The sequence below is a fragment of the Chiloscyllium punctatum genome, chromosome 34 (assembly GCF_047496795.1).
Source record: "Chiloscyllium punctatum isolate Juve2018m chromosome 34, sChiPun1.3, whole genome shotgun sequence".
Lineage (NCBI taxonomy): Eukaryota > Metazoa > Chordata > Chondrichthyes > Orectolobiformes > Hemiscylliidae > Chiloscyllium > Chiloscyllium punctatum.
Genome location: NC_092772.1, coordinates 18,029,848 through 18,049,498, shown reverse-complemented (window position 1 = coordinate 18,049,498; position 19,651 = coordinate 18,029,848).

Here is a 19,651-nt window from a genome sequence, read left to right as displayed (position 1 = left end):
TGAAGCAGCTGAGGCTAAACTGTTGAATGTTTTAAAGGTGAAGATAAATTTTGAACAGTAAAGGAATGAACGTTATAGTGAGCGGGTGGGTAAGTGGAGTCTCAGTCCATTGAAAGATGATCCATGATGCTATTGAAAGGCAGAGCAGACTCATGGTGGTAGATAGCCTACTCCTGGTTGCATTTCTTATGTTTGGATGTTGTTATGTTCTAACAGACCTCCAATCCAAAAAGTAATGCTCTGACTACTAAATAAAATCTGAAAGAACTGTGGATGCTGTGTACCAGAAACAAAAGCAGAAACTGCTGGAAATGCTCAGAAGGTCTGGCAGCATCTCTGGGGTGAAAGGTTCACCAGTTTATGGTTCCCTGGCTTTTCCATACAACTTTCTTCAATAATGCTGCCCCATTAGTCACTCTCCAGTCTTCTGGCATCTCATCTATGATTATCAACGATACAAATATCTCAGCAAGGTTTCCAGGAATCTCTTCCCTAGCTTCCCACAAAATCTGGGAAATACCCATTCAGTTCTCCAGTATTTATTTCCAATTCTCTACGTTACGACCTCCAACACCTCCTCTTCTCTAAGATAAACTCATTTTAAGATCACATTATTTATTTCCCAAGTTCCTTAGCTTCCATGCTCCTGTCTACTGTAAATATTGATGTAAAATATTTGCTTCGTGTCTCTGCCATCTCCTGTGGTTCCTTGCATGGAAAGCCATGTTGATCTTTAAGGGCTGTATTCTCTCTTTGGTTATTCTTTTTACTTTAAAATAATTTTAGAATCTTTTCTGATTCTCCTTAATTCTATATTCAAAAGCAATTTCATGTCCCATTTTTTCCCTCAAAGATTTCCTGTTTAAGTATACTCCGACTGCCCTGAACCCTTCTCAGGATTCACTCAATCCCAGTTGTCTATATCTGATGAATGCCTTCTTCTTTTTCTGGACAGGAGTTGCAATTTGTCTCATCATTGACCTTTTCCCATGCCTTGCCCTTCACACAAACAGAAACATTCCATCACAGAACTCTCATTGTCTCATTCTTAAAGGCCTCCCACTTGTCAGCCGTCCTTTTACCCGTGAATAACCGCCCCCAACCAACTTCTCAAAGTCTAATACCATCGAAACTGGCCACACACCAATTTGAAACCTTCATTTTTAAATCAATTCTATCCTTTCTCCTATCCATTATTATTAAAGCAATAGAATTATGATTACTTTCCGTGAAGTATGCCCCTGTGGACACCTCAGTCACTTGCCCTGCCTTGGTTCCCAACAGAAGGTCAAGTGTTGCGAACTGTCTAGTAGGTGCATCCACATATTGAATAACAACGTTTTCTTGTTCACACTTAACCAATTTCTCCACATTCCAAAATCTTAACACTATACCAAACTCTGTTTGGAAAGTTAAAATTCCCTACCATCATCCATTTTTCTGACAGATAGCAGATACCTCCTTTCATATTCGCTTGTGAATTTCCCACTGACTGTTCGGAGGCCCATTTTACAATCCCAGCTAGGTGATCAACTCTTTCTTATTTTTAAGTTTAATCCATATAACTTCACTGGGCAGCCTCCAAGAAATATCCTCTTTGCATCCAGCTGTAATGTTCTGTATAACCAAAAGCACCACTCCACCTCCTCTCTTGCTCCTCTGTCTATACATTCTATAGCATCTATATCCTGGAACATTAAGCTGCCTGTCCTGTTCATCCTGAGCCACAATTCTGTAATGGTAATGATATCCTTGTTCCACATTCTCATCTATGCCTTATGTTCATTTGTCTCACATGTCAGGCCTCTTGCATTTAAGCAAATGCAGTTTAGCAGTCTTACCTTGCTCTTGCCAAACTGTTGTCTGCCTTGACGCCTAGAATTTCTCACCGCAACTCACCTCAAAAATTTCTCTTTTCTCACTATCTTGTTGATACCCCCCCCCCCTTTACTAGTTTAAACCCTTCAGCATACGGCTAGCAAATTTCCCCACAAGAATATGGGTTCCCTTCCAATTCAGGTCCCTCTTATACAGGTCATTTCTATCCCTGAAGAGATCTCAATGATTGAAAATGGGGATTCTAACCCCTGCAGCAGCCCCTCAGCCACACATGAGCTGCTCTATCTGACTGTTCCTAATCTCAATATTCTATTAGATTAACATGATATTTGCCATCTTTATTGACAGTTGAAATTAAAAGCTAACTTTTTGTGGTTCGGAGGTGTGGACTCCCTGTAGATTTCTGAATTCAATCTCTATCTTGCCCGTTAAAATGCATAACTTCACTGCTTATGTCTGTTCTCATTTATTTCATACACATTACATTATTATACAAAGCTCCTTGTCCATTCTCTTGTCCTGTCTGTATCCCTCCGCAAACATATTTTTGTCTCATACTCACCACTTGCCTGCGCTCCAATTTTTGAGTCAATCAACTATATTGTCACACCTTTAAGCAACTTCCACTAATCTATCAACGCCAACTCATGCCTTATATATCTTCATGGTTTCCTTCACTAAAATTCAGCACCCTAGTCTCCAAATCAGCTGGCTCACTCTCCATCTTGAGAAAAAGTTGCATCATCCCCAAGAAGTCTCACGCAGCTAGATAGGCAATGATTCCCTTCTCATTAATACTATAATATATATCCTAATATATACAATATATTCACTTGCCTCATCTAAGTCATGAAAGAATTTTGCAAATTTTTGTGTCCCCAGAACAGATTTATGTGGTACTCCATAGATTAACATACTCGAAAATAAAACTCTTGATCAAACTTTTCTGATTGGGATTTCAAAAATCCTCTCTGCATGTCAATAGAGTACCTCCAAATTCAGGGCTCCTATCTTATTCAGTAATCTAATGCATGGGTGCTAGCAAACACCTTCAGAAAATCAAAATTCTCAAGAATTTCAATACTTTTATCAGGCAAGATTTCTTTTTTGCAAAGTCATTTTCAGTGTTCTGCTGTAACATCCTTTTTAAAAGTCTCCACCATTTTCTTCAATAAATGATATTAAACTAAAGAGCTTCAGTCAATCTTTTTTGTGCCTTAAAATTTTTTGAGTGAAGGTGTTGGTTGAAGAATCGACTATCAGCCCTCACTTCCACCTGCTGGAGAAGCACTGTCATTGCATCTACTGTGAAAATCTCCACAAAATATATCTGACGTTCATTTACTGAGAATGCAATTCCACAAACGTTCTAGCTCATCACCTTCTGCTGGCGGTCCCAGATTTTACGAAGCAACTCATTGAAAGTCGACAAGGCTAATTAGCATCAAACCAAGATCAATATTTGAGCAAAAATATCGCAATTCCTGGTCACATATTTTTGTTCATCTCTATTTATAACATTAGCTTCGACAATGTGGAGACTGTGTGGGTGGAGCTGTGAAATACCAAGGGACAAAAAACATTAGTGGGTGTCATACACAGACACCCAGAATGCAGTGGTCATGTTGGAACAGCATTAAACAGGAAATTAGCCAAGCATATGATATGGAGACATCGGTGATCATGGGTGCTTTTAATCTGCATCTAGAATGGACAAATCACAAAGCCACAATGTCTAACAGGGGAAATTCATGGAGTACATACGGGATGGTTTTCTTAACCATCATGCAGATGAACCAACTAGAGAGCAGGCCATCTTAGACTGGGTACTGTGTAATGAGAAGGGAATCATTGCCTCTCTAGCTGCGTGAGACTTCTTGGGGATGATAAAACTTTTTCTCAAGATGGAGAGTGAGCCAGCTGATGTGGAGACTAGGGTGCTGAATTTTAGTGAAGGAAACCATGAAGATATATATAAGGCATGAGTTGGCGTTGATAGATTAGTGGAAGTTCCTTAAAGGTGTGACAGTAGATAGGCATTGGCAAATATTCAAGGAAATCATGGGAGAACTGCAACAACTATTTATTCCTGCCTGGTACAAAAGCAAAATGAATAACAAGTCCAATCCATGGCTTATAAAGGAAATTAGGTAGCATCCAATTGAAGGAAGTAGCATAGAGATTGGCCAAGAAAAATAATAGGTCTGATGTTTGAGAGCAGTTTCGAATTCAGCAAAGAAGGACTAAGGGATTGGTTAAGATGGGGAAAACACAGTACAAAAGGAAGTAAGCTTTCAGGGAACATGAAGACTGACACTACAAGGTTCTACAGTACGTGAAGAGAAAGAGATTGATGAAGACAAATGTAGGTCCGTACAGATAGAAATTGGGGAAATGTATAACAAAGGACAACGAAACAGCTAAGCAATTGTATACATACTTTAGTTTGGTCTTCACAAAAAACGATAGTTGTACAGGAGGTTGGTGAGGCTGCAGTTGGAGCATGTGTTCAGTTTTGGTCACCTTGCCCGAGGAAGGATGTTACTAAACTGGAAAATGTGCAGAAATTTTATAAGGACGTTGCTAGGACTCAAAGATCTGTGTTATAAGGAGAGGCTGAACAAGATAGAACTGATTTTCTCGGCAGTCTAGGAGACTGAGAGGGGATCTTAGAGAAGTGTACAAAATCATGAGAGGCACGCACCCAGTCCTTTTTGCCAGGGTTGGGGGATCGAGGATTAGATGGCATTAGTTTATGGTTCGAGGGGAAACGTATAAACGAGAACCTGAGGGGCAATTTGTTTATACGGAGGCTGCTGTATGCAATGATCTGCCAGCGGAAGAGGTTGAGGTGGGTACATGAACAACATTTAAAGCAATTTTGACAAATACATGGATAGGGAAGGGTTAGAAGGATGTGGACCAAATGCAGGGAACTGGGGCTAGCATTGGTGGACATTTTGGTCAGTATGGACCAGTTTGGGCCAAACGACCTGTCTCTGTGCTATACGACTCTCTGACTCGAAGACAGAAATCAGGTACCAGAAATCCTGAAGAATGCAAGATTTAGTGAGAGGGAAGAACTGAGGGAGGTCAATAATAGTAGAGTAATGGTGCTGGGAAATTGAGGGGATTGAACCCGATAAATCCTCCGGGCCTGATAAATCTGCATCCCAGAGAACTTAAGGAAATGGTTCTAGAAATAGTGGATTCTTTGGTTGTCAGGATTCTTTAGATTTTGGTACAGTCCCTGCAGAATGGATGGCCGCTACTGTCACTCCAACTTTCAGAAGGGGAGATACAGAGAAACCAGCGAATTATAGACCAGTAAGCCTCAGGGCGGGAGTGGGGAAAATTCTCAAATCCTTTGTCAAGTACTTTATGGCAGAGCATTGAGAAAGCCGTGGCAGGATCAAACAGAGTCAGCATGGATTCATGGAGAGAAAACCATCCATGATAAATCTATTAGAATTCTGTGAAAATATAACTGTCAGAGTTGACAAAGGGAAAATAATCAATATGGTATATTTGGACTTTCAGAAAGTGTTTGACAATGCCCCATTTAAGACATCACTGTACAGGATTAAAGCACATGGGATTGGAGTAAATGGACTGAGATAGATAGAAAGCTGATAGGCAGAGAGGAAATAGAGTGTGTCTTAAGGGATCCGTGTGAAATTGGCAGCCAGTAACGAGTGAAGTGCCACAGGGACCCCAGCTATTAACAATATATATTAATGATTTGGATGAAGGAATAAAATGTAACATCTCAAGGCTTGCAGATGTTACCAGTTTGGGTGAGAGGGTGAACGGTGACGAGGATGCAGAGATCCTATAGCATGATCTGGACAGATTGGGTGAAAGGACGAATCAATGGCAGATGCAGTTTATTTTGGATAAATGTCGTGTTATTCACTTTGGAAATAAAAGCAAGGTGGTGGATTACAACCTGGTTGGTTGTAAATTGGGAGAGGGGAGTGTGCTGCAGGGCCCACATATCCTTGTGCACCAGTCGCTGAAGGTAAGCATGCAGGTGCAGCAGGCAGTAAAGAAGGCAAATGCTATATTGGCCTTCATTGTGAGATGTTTCGAGTACAGCAGCAGGGATGTGTTGTTATAGTTATACAGAGCTTTGGTGAGGCCACACATCAAACACTGTGTGCAGTTTTGGTCTCCTTTTCTGAGGAAGGATGCTCTTGCTTGGATGGTGGAACTAACGTAATAGGACGGATTGTCCAGCTTAGGATTGTTTTCGCTGGAGTTTAAACGAATGAAAGGGGACCTCATAGAGATTTATAAACGAGACAGGACGAGACAGGGTAGATGCAGGAAGGATGTTCCTGATGATGAGAGTGGCTAGAATCAGGAGTCACAGTCTGAGGATTGGGGTGGATCATTTAGGACAGAGATAAAGGAGACATTTCTTCACCCAAAGAATGATGAGCCAGTGGAATTCATTACCACGGGAATTAGTTGATGCCAAAACATTGAATGTATTGAAGACGCGGCTTGATATAGCATTTAAGGCAAATGGGTTCAAAGGGGAGTAGACAGGATGAGGTTATTGAGTTGGATGATATTGAGTTGAGAACATTAAGGAAGCAGCGATCATAATATAGTAGAGTTCAGTCTGCAGTTTGAACGAGAGAAGGCAAAATCGGATGTAATGGTGTTACAGTTAAATAAAGGTAATTATGAGGGCATGAGAGAGGAAGTGACGAAAATAGACTGGAAGCAGAGCCTAGCGGGGAAGACAGTAGAGCAAAAATGGCAGGGGTTTGTGGGTATAATTGATGACACTATGGAGAGATTCATCCCCAAGAAAAGAAAAATTATCCGGGGAGGGATTAGACTGCCATGGCTGACAAAGGACGTCAGGAACTGTATTAAAAAAAAAGAGAGATCCTATAAACTGGCCAAGAGCACTGGGAAATCAGAAGATTGGGAAGGCTACAAAAACAAACAGAAGATAAAAAAGAGTGAAATAAGGAAGGAGAGGATCAAATATGAAGGTAGGCTAGCCAGTAACATTAGAAACGATAGTCAAAGTTTCTTTCAATACATAAGAAAGAAACGACAGGCAAACGTAGACATCGAGCCACTCAAACTGATGCTGGAAGCCTAGTGATGGGAGATAAGGAAATAGCAGGAGAATGTAATAAGTAAATTGCACCAGTCTTCACAGTGGAAGACATAAGTAATATCCCAATAATTCAAGGGAGTAAGGGGGCTGAGTTGAGTATGGTTGCCATTGCAAAAGAGAAAGTGCTAGAAAAACTAAAATGTCTTAAAATTGATAAATCTCCTGGCCCCGATGGGCTACATCCTAGAATTCTGAGGGAGGTGGCTGAGGAAATAGCGGAGGCGTTGGTTGAGATCTTTCAAAAGTCACTGGAGTCAGGAAAAGTCCCGGATGATTGGAAGATCGCTGTTGTAACCCCCTTGTCCAAGAAAGGATCAAGACAAAAGATGGAAAATTATAGGCCAATTAGCTTAACCTCAGTTGTTGGTAAAGTCTAGAATCCATCATTAAGGATGAGGTTTCTAAATTCTTGGAAGAGCTGGGTCAGATTAGAACAAGTCAACATGGATTTACTAAGGGGAGGTCGTGCCTGACAAACCTGTTGGTATTCTTTGAACAGGTGACAAGTCGGTTAGATCATGGAAACCCAGTGGATGTGGTCTACCTCGACTTCAAAAAGACCTTTGATAAGATGCCACATGGGAGGCTACTGAGCAAGGTGAGGGCCCATGGTGTTCGAGGTGAGCTACTGGCATGGATTGAGGATTGGCTGTCTGACAGAAGGCAGAGAGTTGGGATAAAAGTTTCTTTATCGGAATGGCAGCCAGTGACAAGCGGTGTCCCGCAGGGTTCAGTGTTGGGGCCTGAGCTGTTCACGTTATATATTAATGACCTGGATGAAGGGACTTGGGGGCATTCTAGCGAAGTTTGCCGATTATACGAAGTTAGGTGGACAGGCAGGTAGTACTGAATAAGTGGGGAGGCTGCAGAAGGATCTAGAAAGTTTGGGAGAATGGTCCAGGAAATGGCTGATGGAATTCAATGTGAGCAAATGCAAGGTCTTGCACTTTGGAAAAAAGAATACAAGCATGGACTACTTTCTAAGCGGTGAGAAAATTCACAAAGCCAAAGTACAAAGGGATCTGGAACTGCTAGTCGAGGATTGTCTAAAGGTCAACATGCAGGTTGAGTCCGTGATTAAGAAAGCGAATGCAATATTGTCATTTATCTCAAGAGGGTTGGAATATAAAAGCACCGTTGTGCTACTGAGTCTTTATAAAGCTCTGGTTAGGCCCCATTTGGAGTACTGTGTCCAGGTTTGGGCCCCACACCTCAGGAAGGACATACTGGGACTGGAGCATGTCCAGCAGAAATTCACACGGATGATCCCTGGAATGGTAGGTCTAACATACAAGGAACGGCTGAGGATCCTGGGATTGTATTCATTGGAGTTTAGAAGATTAAGTGGAGATCTAATAGAAACTTACAATTTGATACATGACTTAGAAAGGCTGGATGGTAGGAAATTGTTTCCGTTAGGCGAGGAGACTAGGACCCGTGGACACAGCCTTAGAATTAGAGGGGGTAAATTCAGAACAGAAATGTGGAGACATTTCTTCAGCCAGAGAGTGATGGGCCTGTGGACTTCATTGCCGCAGAGTGCAGTGGAGGTTGGGACGCTGAATGTCTTCAAGGCAGAGATCGATAAATTCTTGATGTCACAAGGAATTATGGGCTACGGAGAGAATGCGGGTAAGTGGAGTTGAAATGCCCATCAGCATTTGAATGGTGGAGTGGACTCGATGGGCCGAATGGGCCTTACTTCCGCTCCTATGTCTTATGGTCTTATGGTCTTATGATGAGCTATGATCAGGATAATGGCAGAGCAGGCTCAATGGGCTGAATGGCCTCCTCCTGCTCCTATCTTCTATGTTTAAGAGGTTATTGCTCTGAGAAAACCATGGACATTATTACTACTTCCCCATTTACGTCAAAATATCGTTCATCATTCCACCTGAAAAATAATGTGGAGACATAACCTCTCAAATTTCAATGACACATCACCTCCCAAGAGTCAAGATGTGATGACTGAGGTGTAGCTTTGCTCATTCTTAACACAATATGTCATTTTGTTCTGTGATTGTTTGTGTGTGTATCTGCGTTTCTGTGTGTGTGTGTGTGTGTGTGTGTGTGTGTGCACGTGTGTGTATCTGTGTATGTATGTATCTGTGTCTGTCTCTGTGTGTTTGTATGTGTGTGTGAGTGTCTGTATGTGTCTCTGCGTGGGGGTGTGTGCGTATCTGTGTCTGTGTGTCTTTGTGGATGCATATCTGTGTCTTTGTGTGTCTGTATCTGTGTCTTCACGCGTGTATGTGTGCATGTACATTTCTGTGTCTGTGGCCATGTGAAGCACATCATATTGCCTTGAAACTACTTTCTTTGTCAGAGGCCACCAGCGTGCTCAGTTGCTGGAAGGTGCTCTAATGTATTTCAGATTGCGTGCCTCAATGCAATGTAACTTTACTGCTTGATGAAAAGACTGATTCATAAGAGACAGCTTCTATCACCAATTTCTCCCTAACAATTACAGAGTGTCATTATGAGGTATTGCCTTTAGTTTTAGCGTCGAAGGTCACCCTGACAGCTCATGTCAAACCAATGGATATCTTCCCATTCATTTCTCTCAGCCAATAGGGACTCTCACAATGTATAGTCGATGTTCAAGACAGTCATACCATTGTTCAGCATTCCTGAAGCGGACCCTTTGGTCCATCACTAGCTGCCTGGCTGTAGGAATCTCACCATGCAGGAAGTAAGTTCACACATCACATGCTTCCATTCTGTCAACATGCCCAAGACACACTTGTTGGATGATTTAGGAACTCTCCATTTGAGAGGACACAGAATTCAATAATTTGTCATGTCACCTCCAAATCTCCGTATTCCAACTGGGATACCCTCACCCACATCTCAATTAAACCTAACAACCCCTGCAAGTCTCCATACAACAGCCTTTTCACTCCTCCCTCTGCATGTTCCATGACCATAAAACTCCTTGCAAGCGCAGCTGTACCTCTCAGATTACTTCAGACCAGACAAGAAAACAGAGGGAAATGAGAAAGTGAGGACTGAATCTCAGAGTCGCAAAGTGTGGCGCTGGAAAAGCACAGCGTGTCAGGCAGTATATCCAAGGAGTAGGAGAGTCAACGTTTGGGGCATAAGGCTTTCCTGGAGTGTCCTGCCCGAAACACCGACTTTTCGGTCAGAAGTGAAGATTTTTGTTGTGATAAGGTCTGCTGTTAGAATTGGGCAGTAAAAATCAATAACTTCGTCATCATTCTAATAGAGGGCAATAATTCAACATACTTGTGGATGGATTATCTCACATTCTAAATACAATACAATGAACATCATTGTTATGTGAATCATGAAAACACTGGAAAACGTTAACAGAGAGATACCAAGGTCATAAACCCACCAGTTGACACAGGAGAAGAAATCAAAGGGTACAGATAAGCAAGTTAAAGCAGAATTATGAGAGACTATATTTGATTGAACGGGTCAGACAAAACAAGAACAGATGGAGAACAAATTGATATTTTTAGTTTAGAGAAATTAACTCAGCTACGACAGAAAGATGAAAAACTGAAGCAATTGCATTGAAAAGCAAACACAGATGAAGAATCTGAGTGTGTTCCCAAATGTTACTAACTTAAAAATGATGTCTTGTTGACGAAATGGAGACCATCAGACATTCAGACAGTGAGGACTACCGATGCTGGAGATCAGAGTAGAGCGTCGATTGCTGGAAAAGCACAGCAGGTCAGGCAGCATCTGAGGAGCTGGAGAATCGATGTTTCGGGTATAAGCCATTCATCAGGAATCAGCATCGATTACCTCATTCTGCCCCTGTGTAAGTACGTTGAGGGGGGAATGGCCTCTTCTGTTCCTGTGAAAGTGACTCAAGGAGCTGAATGGCCTCATCCCATTGCTGTGTAAGTGACCCAAGGATCTGAATGTCTTCTTCCTCGTCCGATTGGACATGTTCAAGGGCCGGATTGGGTTACCCCTGGTTCTTTTTGAAAACTCAATGTACTGACAAGTGTGATGATGCTGCAGCTTTAAGAGGTTATTTTGTCCGGGTTTCTTTTAAGAGAGAGATTGAACAACCTTTACCAAGCTGGCTAGTAAAGACCACTCGAGTAAACAACGAGGGAGGCTTTGTGTTTATTTTAATGCTGTCTGAGTGGGTATGGCCAGCTCTCACAGATTAGGATCTCTGTGTTTTGGTTTCTCAGCAACATCAGAAACTATTGGGGTCTCCATAGAGTTGGAAGCTTCAGTGAATGCCTCCTGCTACTTCCCCTGAGTTTTCTCTTGGTGCTGTTTTTAATTCCTGGATTCGAGAAATGTTTGTGACATTCTGTGTCTGAATATTCCTTTCTGCCAACGGCTGTGTTTATGTGATTTTCCTATATTGGAACAGTTCATTAGTAATAGTTACTAGGTCTATTATTCTGTTAACTTGTCCAGTAGAATTAAGTTATTCTAGATTCCTCTTTCTTTGGTTTCATTTTATCTTTCGTGTTTCAATAAATGGTGTTTTGCTTCACACCAAGTACTTTGACCAGTCACATTGCATCTAGAACAGACACTTTACATTACCATTAAAATAAAAAAAGAGTCTAGGCTACCGCCTTCAAATATTTTCGAGGGGCTCTGGTGTGGCCCATCACACTAGACTCCTTCTCGTCCTGAGTAATAGGCTGGAGGCACTGAATGGGCTGTCCCTGTTCTTCTCCAATAGTGTCAATGGGCTGAACGACTTCCTCATATTCCCGTGAAACCAGCATGAGGTGCTGAATGAACTCTATTTTACTGTGACAATGTGCAGTGTCAGGCAGTGCTGGTAGATGAATGTTACCGACACTTTAACAGCTCAAGTCTCAATGGAGTCTGGGTCTTGCTGCACATGGACACAGACTAGTTCAGCAGCTGACGGGGGACAAATTATTCTGAACATTGTGGAATGTTCGGTGACCATCCGCACTTCTGATCTTATGTTGGTGAGGGTGGAGACAGGAGACATTGATGAAGCAGCTGAAGCTGTTTGTGAAAAGGAAGGTACCCTGAGGATGTCCCACAGAGCTGACCCAGGACTGAGATGGTGAACATCTTCTTTTGTGCCATGTTTGACTCCAAACACTGGAGTGTTTACTCTGATTCCCATTAAGTTCAGTTTTGTTAAGCTCCTTGATGTCAACAGAAGTCAACCACTGCCTTGATAACAGGGTCTGTCACTTTTACCTGATCCCTTGTCTCAACCTCTTTTGTTCATATCAATAAACCATGATATAGGAGCAGCAAGTGTTTTCTTCAAACAGGTGGGATTGAATGTCAGGATTTCACTTCTCAAGAGTGTTCGGGGAGCAAGATTTTTGGAAGTATTTGAAGAGGAGGTAGATGGATATTGACCTGTCAGAGAGGTGTGGGCTATGAGGAATTGGGTATGAAAGAGGATTTGAGACCAAGAGCAGATCAGTCATGATCTTAGTGAAGGGCAAGGCAGGTTTGGGGAGTGAACAACCTGCCCCTGTTTCTGATGTTCTCACATTCTGTTATTGGAAAGTTAGTGGGTGTTATTTTCATGAAAGTTATGTTTTTGAATATAGCAGTCAGGAAGAGCAGATGATTTTGTGAGCCATCTCTGGGAGAGGTATAGGGGCTGTATTCACAGTGAATCTGGGTCTACAACGTGACCAACAACTGAAGCACAAGTTGCAGATAGGGGAAGCTCTATAAAGAGAGATGAGGGGACACTTTCATACCTGTGCCTGGATTTTCCAATTACATTTCCCAAATCATTTCAAAGCGTGTGTGACAGTCTTGAGAGGCTGAATGGTCCCCTCTGTTTCTGTGCACCAGGTCATAGGAGTAAGTGGCCTCCAACTGTTCCTGTCTAGCAGGTATGAGGGGCTGAATGGAACAAAGGAACATGGGACTGAGGAGTCATTAGATAGTTTGAGCCTTCTCCATCAGGAAGTAAGATTGTGGCTGATCAGGTTGTGGACTCAGCCCCTGTTTCCTGTCTATATCCCAATATCCGTGACTCACTTCTCTGTCAAATATTTAACTAATGCAGCTTTCAATCAATGTGAACATAGAGGCACGATAAACTTCCACTGAAGAGAATTCCCACTTGGAAGGTCCTTTCAGAATTTTTCATCATCCCTCTTATAGAATCAGAGAGTCATGCAGAATGGGAACAGACCCATTAATCCAATCTGTTCACTCCGATCAGATATCAAATCTGATCCAGTCCCATTTGCCGGCATTTGGGCAATATCCCTGCTCTTTCAGATACTTTTTAAATGTGCGATTGTTACCGCCTTCACCACTTCCTCTGACAGCACTTTCTGTACACACACCACTCTCTGTGTGAAACATTTATCTTCAGGTCCCTTCTAAATCATTCGTCCTGTCCCCTCCAACCTATGCCCTCTTGTTCTGGACTCCCCTATCCTGGGGAGCAGAGCGTGGCTGTTCAGAATATCCATGCCCCTGATGATTTTATAAGCCTCTATAATGTCACCCCTCAGCCTCTGACACGCCAGGGGGAAACGCCTCAACCTAATCAACCTCTTCCTAAAGCTCAAACTTCCAGTCCTGGAATATCTGTGTAAGTCATTTCTGCAGAAAACCGAGTTGTACGCATTATTCTTAAAGTGGCCGCACCAACATCCTGTAAAGATGTAACATGCCACCACAACTCCTATCCTCAATGCTCTGACTAATTAAGGCAAATGTGCCAAATGTGTTCTGCACCACTCTGTCTACCTGCAACTCCACTTTCAAGGAACAATGTACCTGCAGTCCTATGTCCCTTTGTTTCACAACACGCCCCAGGACCTGACCATGAAGTATATAATGTCTGCCCTGATTTGCCTTCCCAAAATGCAAAGCTTCATATTTATCTAAATTAAACTTCATCTGTTACTCCTTGTCCCTTTGACCCATCTAATTGCGGTCTTGTTGTACTCTGAGATAATCTACTACACCACCTTTCTGATGTCATCTGTATTCTTACTAACTATTGCCCATATATTCACATCTAAATCTTTACATAAATGATGAAATGCAGTGAACTCAGTACTGATTCTTGCAGCACACTGCTGCTCACAAGCCTCCAGGCTGAAAAATATCCCTCTTCCTTCAAGCCAATTGTGACGAGTTTCTTCTGTATCTTATGTGACTGAAACTTACTAATCTGTCTACCAAGTGGAATGAAATACTAGCTATGAAGACAGGCTGAGTAGGTTAGGTTTATTTTCACTAGATAAAAGGAGATTGAGGGGCGGACCTGATAAAGGTTTGCAAAATTACGAAGAGCATAGACAGGGTGGACAGAGACAAGCTTTTTCCCAGATTGAAGGATTCAATAACGAGAGGTCGTGCAGAAAGCCACGTTGTCTACCCCGATCAGCCCTTGTCTTCCCAAATGTATGTAAATTGTGTCCCTCAGAATCCCCTCCAACAACTTACCCACCACTGACATCAGGCTCACTGGTCTACAGTTCCCCGGCTTTTTGGGTCACTGTTTCCTTTTCTAGTCCCACTCCTCCACTGCTCACAACAAATGTGAAATGTAACCAGGTTGGTGATATGGCTGATGATATCAGTCTCAGACTGGGTCAGTGTCAGTCTTAGGAACAAGTCAGGCTAGTTTCGTTAATCTGCTAGTACAACACGTTTATGATCCAGAGCAATGTTACTCAAACTATGATGGAAAGATGAATGGCAAACTGTTTGGGTATTGCAATAATATAATCAATATTTCCCTTTCTAAAAATGGTGACACACACACACACCAAATTTAACTTGAAAGAACTTGGTCCAAATATTATTGGAACTCATGACAAAGAATAAATTGTGAGATTGTCCAAAACGTTATTCTGCTTCTGAAGATATTGTACTCACACAAGCTGCTAGCAATGGGATTTCATCCTGGGAGAGTTTGGATTTGGCTGAATTCCCTTTGCTTTAGGCAGTGAGTAGATTCCAGTGAATTCTGGTTAGGGATCATCCAAAGGGTAGCACGGTGGTTAGCACTGCTACCTCACAGCACCAGGGACTTGGGTTCGATTCCAGCCTTGGGTGACTGTCTGTGTGCAGTTTGCACATTTTCCCCTTATCTGTGTGAGCTTCTAATGGATGATCCAGTTTCCTACCTCAAAATGTGTAGGTTCGTTGGATTGGTCATGCTAAATTGTCCGTAGTGTTCAGGGATTTCTAGGTTATGTGCAATAGTCAGGGGTAAATATAGGGAAATGGGTTGGGAAGGTTGGTATGGACTTGTTGCGTCGAAGGGCCTGTTTCCACACTGCAGGGATTCCATAAAAATAAGAAAGGTAACGATGACTTGTAGAGGTTTTTTTTTAGCTCACACACATTGCTGTGATGAGGAACAATGAAGGAGAGAGAGTGCAATAGGCCAATCCTTCTCAGGCAGATTACATTTTCTCCCTGTCTGAGTTGAATCACACAGTAATGTCATTCTGTCCCAAACTGGACCATGTGAGGTCTCCTTGTACATTGTCCAAACTATGTCTCCATCACATTCCCTGTTCCATGTCGATGCATCATTGCTGCTGTCATACACAGAGCCATACCCTGAGCAGAAAATGGTCTCGGTCAATTTGAAGATATGTTTATATGTCCCTGCGTCATTAGAAAATATAAATGTTTAGTTTATTCAGAATACCTGTGTTAAACTGAATGCATTTTTAAAAGAAATACAGAAATTGCTGGAAAAGCTCACCAGGTCTCTCAGTACCCAGATGCTGTAGTTGTACCATCCTCCACCACTTCCTCTGGCAGCTCATTCCATATGCACACCACCCTCTGTGTGAAATGGTGCCCTTTAGGCCTCCTCAAAACCTTGCCTCTCTCACTTTCCACCAATGCCCTTTAGTTTTGAACGCCGCTAACCTAGGGAAAAAACCCTGACTGCTCACCCTATCCATGACCATTCTGATTTTAAAAGCCGCGACTGTGGCGAAATGTGACCCCAATCAACACGAATGGCTGTACTTTCAGTCATCCTGGGCCTAAATTCTGAAATGCAATATTGATACCTCTTCCTTCTCCATCAAGTCACAATTCTAAATCCATTTTAATCAGTTTGTTCAGATGTATCCTGAGACACGTCTGTGGGCTTTACACCTAGACCTTTGTGCCCAGAGGTAGGGACACTAGCATCACTCAGCAATACCCATAAAGCTGTAACAGTATTCTCCTGTGTGTTTGTTCATCAGCCTGTTCTGCTATGCTGTGACATACCTCTGCAACAGGCAGGACTTGAATCCAGGCCTTCTAGCCCAGAGCTAGGAATACTACCACACAAGTTCAGGAATTGGAATCAAATCCTGAGTTCTGGCTCAGAGGCAGGGACACTACCCACTACACTACCATACCCAGATTTTGGGTCATATTTTAGTGCCCACTTTCAGCTCGGTGTGGATTTATTATACTCAGGTTCCCATTATTGAATTACAAGCAACACTTTTATTATTATACAAATGCAAGATATTTGTCTCAGCTGTAGGATATTGAGTGTATGTGCTGTGCTATCCAAATTAACTATGAACATCTTTAATCACTATTATCTGTAGCCTGCAATATTAGGGAAAGAAATCCTGCACTCACACTCTGCCCAAAGAAGGGTCTCTCAAATGGATATTTATTACTGAACACCAGAGACGAAGGAAGAGCTTAATTTCTGACACCAAAACACTGATCACTCTTACCCAACTCTCACGTGCGGCCGCTGATTACTGTCCAGCCTCTCCTCCCCACTGACTGTGTCAGCAATCTATCTCTCCTCCCCCTAACCACACAAGGCTACCCAACCTCAGGGTCTTTGTGAAAATCAAGGCCGGAGTGTGCAGGCCTCCTGGAGAGGGGGATGGGTATTTTAAAATTGAAGGGGGAGGGTGAGGTGACAGTAATATCATACACTGGGCTGAGGGGTGGCTGATGGAGTTTAGTTTGGATTAATGCGAAGTATTGGATTTGGTAAATCAAACAACAGCAGGACCTATACAATTAAAAGCAGGGCCTTTGTCAGTGTTGTAGAACAGAGACCTAGGCCGTCAGGTATAATTCTTTAAAATTTGCATCTCATACAGAAAGTGTCTTCATTGGTCAGACCTTTGAGTATCGGAATTGGGACGGCATGTTGAGGATGTAGAGGACATTGGTGAGACCTCTTCTGGAATACTGTGTCCAGTCTGGTCATCCTGCCCGCTCATTCCATAGGCACACCACCCTCTGGGTGAAAAAGCTGCCCCTTAGGTCACTTTAATATTTCCCCTCTCACCTTAAACCTATACCCTCTAGTTTTGGTCTCCCCTACCCTTAGAAAACACCTTGACTATTCACTTTGATATTATTGACCTTGATATTATTAAGCTGGAGAGGGTTGAGAACAGATGAACCTGGATGTTGTTGGGAAAGGAGGGAGTGAGCTATAAGGAGAGGCTGGGTATGCTGGGACTTTTTTCACTGGAGAGGATGAGATTAAGGGGTAACTTTACAGAGGTTTATAAAATATTGAGGGGTACAGATAAGCTGAAGGGCTGATGTCTTTTCCCTAGAGTTGAGGATTCAAAACTGAGGGATATTTTAAGGTGTGAGGAAAAAGATTTAGAAAAGTCATGAGAAGTAATTATTTTAGACAGAAGCTGGCTTGTGTGTGGAATGAACTTCCAGAGGAAGTGGTGATAGCAGGGACAGTGACAACGTTTAAAGGACGTTTAGATCAGTACATGGAAAAGACATCAGTTTGGATGGTGATGTGAGCAGCTGCCCTCTCCCTCCCCATCTCTGAATGAATCCCTGTTGGTTTTCACCCTCTGCCAATGTCTGTGCAGTGGCGTGTGGAGGCCAGCAGAGGGTGGCATTGCATCACTTTAAGCACCACAGAGACTGGCAGACCTGCCCCACACAGAGACACACAGATACACACAGGGGGATGGTTTGGGCATGGCGTGAAGCTCAAAAGTAACTTAAATTAAACATAGCAGTATTGGGAATATAGCAGTATTTCACTTGCTCACACTCGTGTATGTGGGGCAGGATATCAGTTGTTTCATGGGGACTGTGACACTATAACAATCTCAATGTTTGTAGATGGCACCGAACCTGGAAGAACTCTGAAGTCTATGGAGGACAGTGTGGAACTCTAACAGTACAATAACACGTTGGTGTAGTGTTCAGGTTTATAGCAGATGGAGATCAGTGCAGAGCAGTTAGAGGTGATACACTTTGGTAGGAAAGACAATGAAAGACAGTTTAAAACAGACTGTACCGTTATAAAGGGGTTGCAGGAGCAGAGGGAGCTGGGTGTATATGAGCACAGATTGTTGAAGATGTCGGCAGGTGAGGAGAGCAGTAAATCTCACAGATTAGTTTCAGTATCTGAGCTGTTTATCGGGGGAGGTGTAGGAGGGAACCTCCGTGCTCCCTTCCTGGGAGGTGGTGGTGACGATGTGTTGTGAGCCCACCCTCCTGCCCATCGAGACCGTGGGGATTCCATTTGTACCAGCGCGACACAAAAGGGAGATGGCATCAAGGCCACGGCTTCCAAGTTGTGCCGGGGGGAAACAGAGCTGCCAGTGGGTTTAAAGTGAGAATTGCCCTTCACTGAACATTGCTCCTTACTCGGTCGGTGGGACGTGGATGTTTCAGAATCTCCACACGAGGCGTCCCGGTCCCCTCCGGCTCCTACCAGGGTCCTCCCCACATGGCGGGGGTAGCGGGATGAGGGAACGGATTCCGGGCACTCCACCACATGGCTTGGCCCTCCCTGTCCTATTCCAGGCTGTTTCTCCTGAAATAGGACAAAGGGAGGGAGTGAGTGAGGGTGGGAGTGGGTGGTCCTGCTGTTAGTGTTAGTGTAGATGGGGAGGGGGTCATGGTGAGGTGTCCGGAGGGAGTCAGTCCACAGTGTTGTATCCATGCAGTGTTATTAGTGTGGGGGTGAAGTGGAGGGAGGGGGAGAGAGACAGAAAGACAGACAGAGAGAGAAGTTGCAGCATGAAGCAGTGACAGTGTTGGACCATGAGCCTTGTTTGGGGGTCGGTGCTATAACAGATATACAGTGAGTGTGAGGGAGCAGAGGGAATATGGTGACCCTTATCCTGACAGAGCGGGGAAGGTTATTGATGTTTGTCCTGTTTTGCTGGGCATTTCTTCAGACCCCAGATACTGCACTGAGCTGGGTGGTGAGCTCAGACCATGCTCGGTGGGTCTGGTGGTGTGATCCCTCTGGGAAGAGAATAGTCCCCCTCTGTACTAGCCCATCCACCAGGACCTCCGTGCCCCTGTTGACAAACCGTGGTGTAATTGTCCCTTATCTGCCATGCTCGGGGTAAACTAGGTGATGGTGTGTACTCCATTTACAAAGCTGTAGAACAAATGCTCATCCAAAACTCTCCATCATCTGACCTCACACCAATAGCCCTTTTTCCAATCTTTCCTGGGAAGACAGGCTCATGTTACAGGATGTTATCGAAGTGTCTCCATTTCAGTATTCTGAAACCTGGGAACACATCCTTCCATGACACTGTCTCTCAGTCTCCCCCTTCTCTGTCTATACCCCAAGCCCCTCCCATATGGTGATATTTAAACTGATTCCCCCGCCTGGTCTCTCTGGCAGTGATGTTCACACTCACAGCACCCCCTTTTCAGGGCAACAATGGAGATATGGAGCTGTAAATGGGTGAAGCT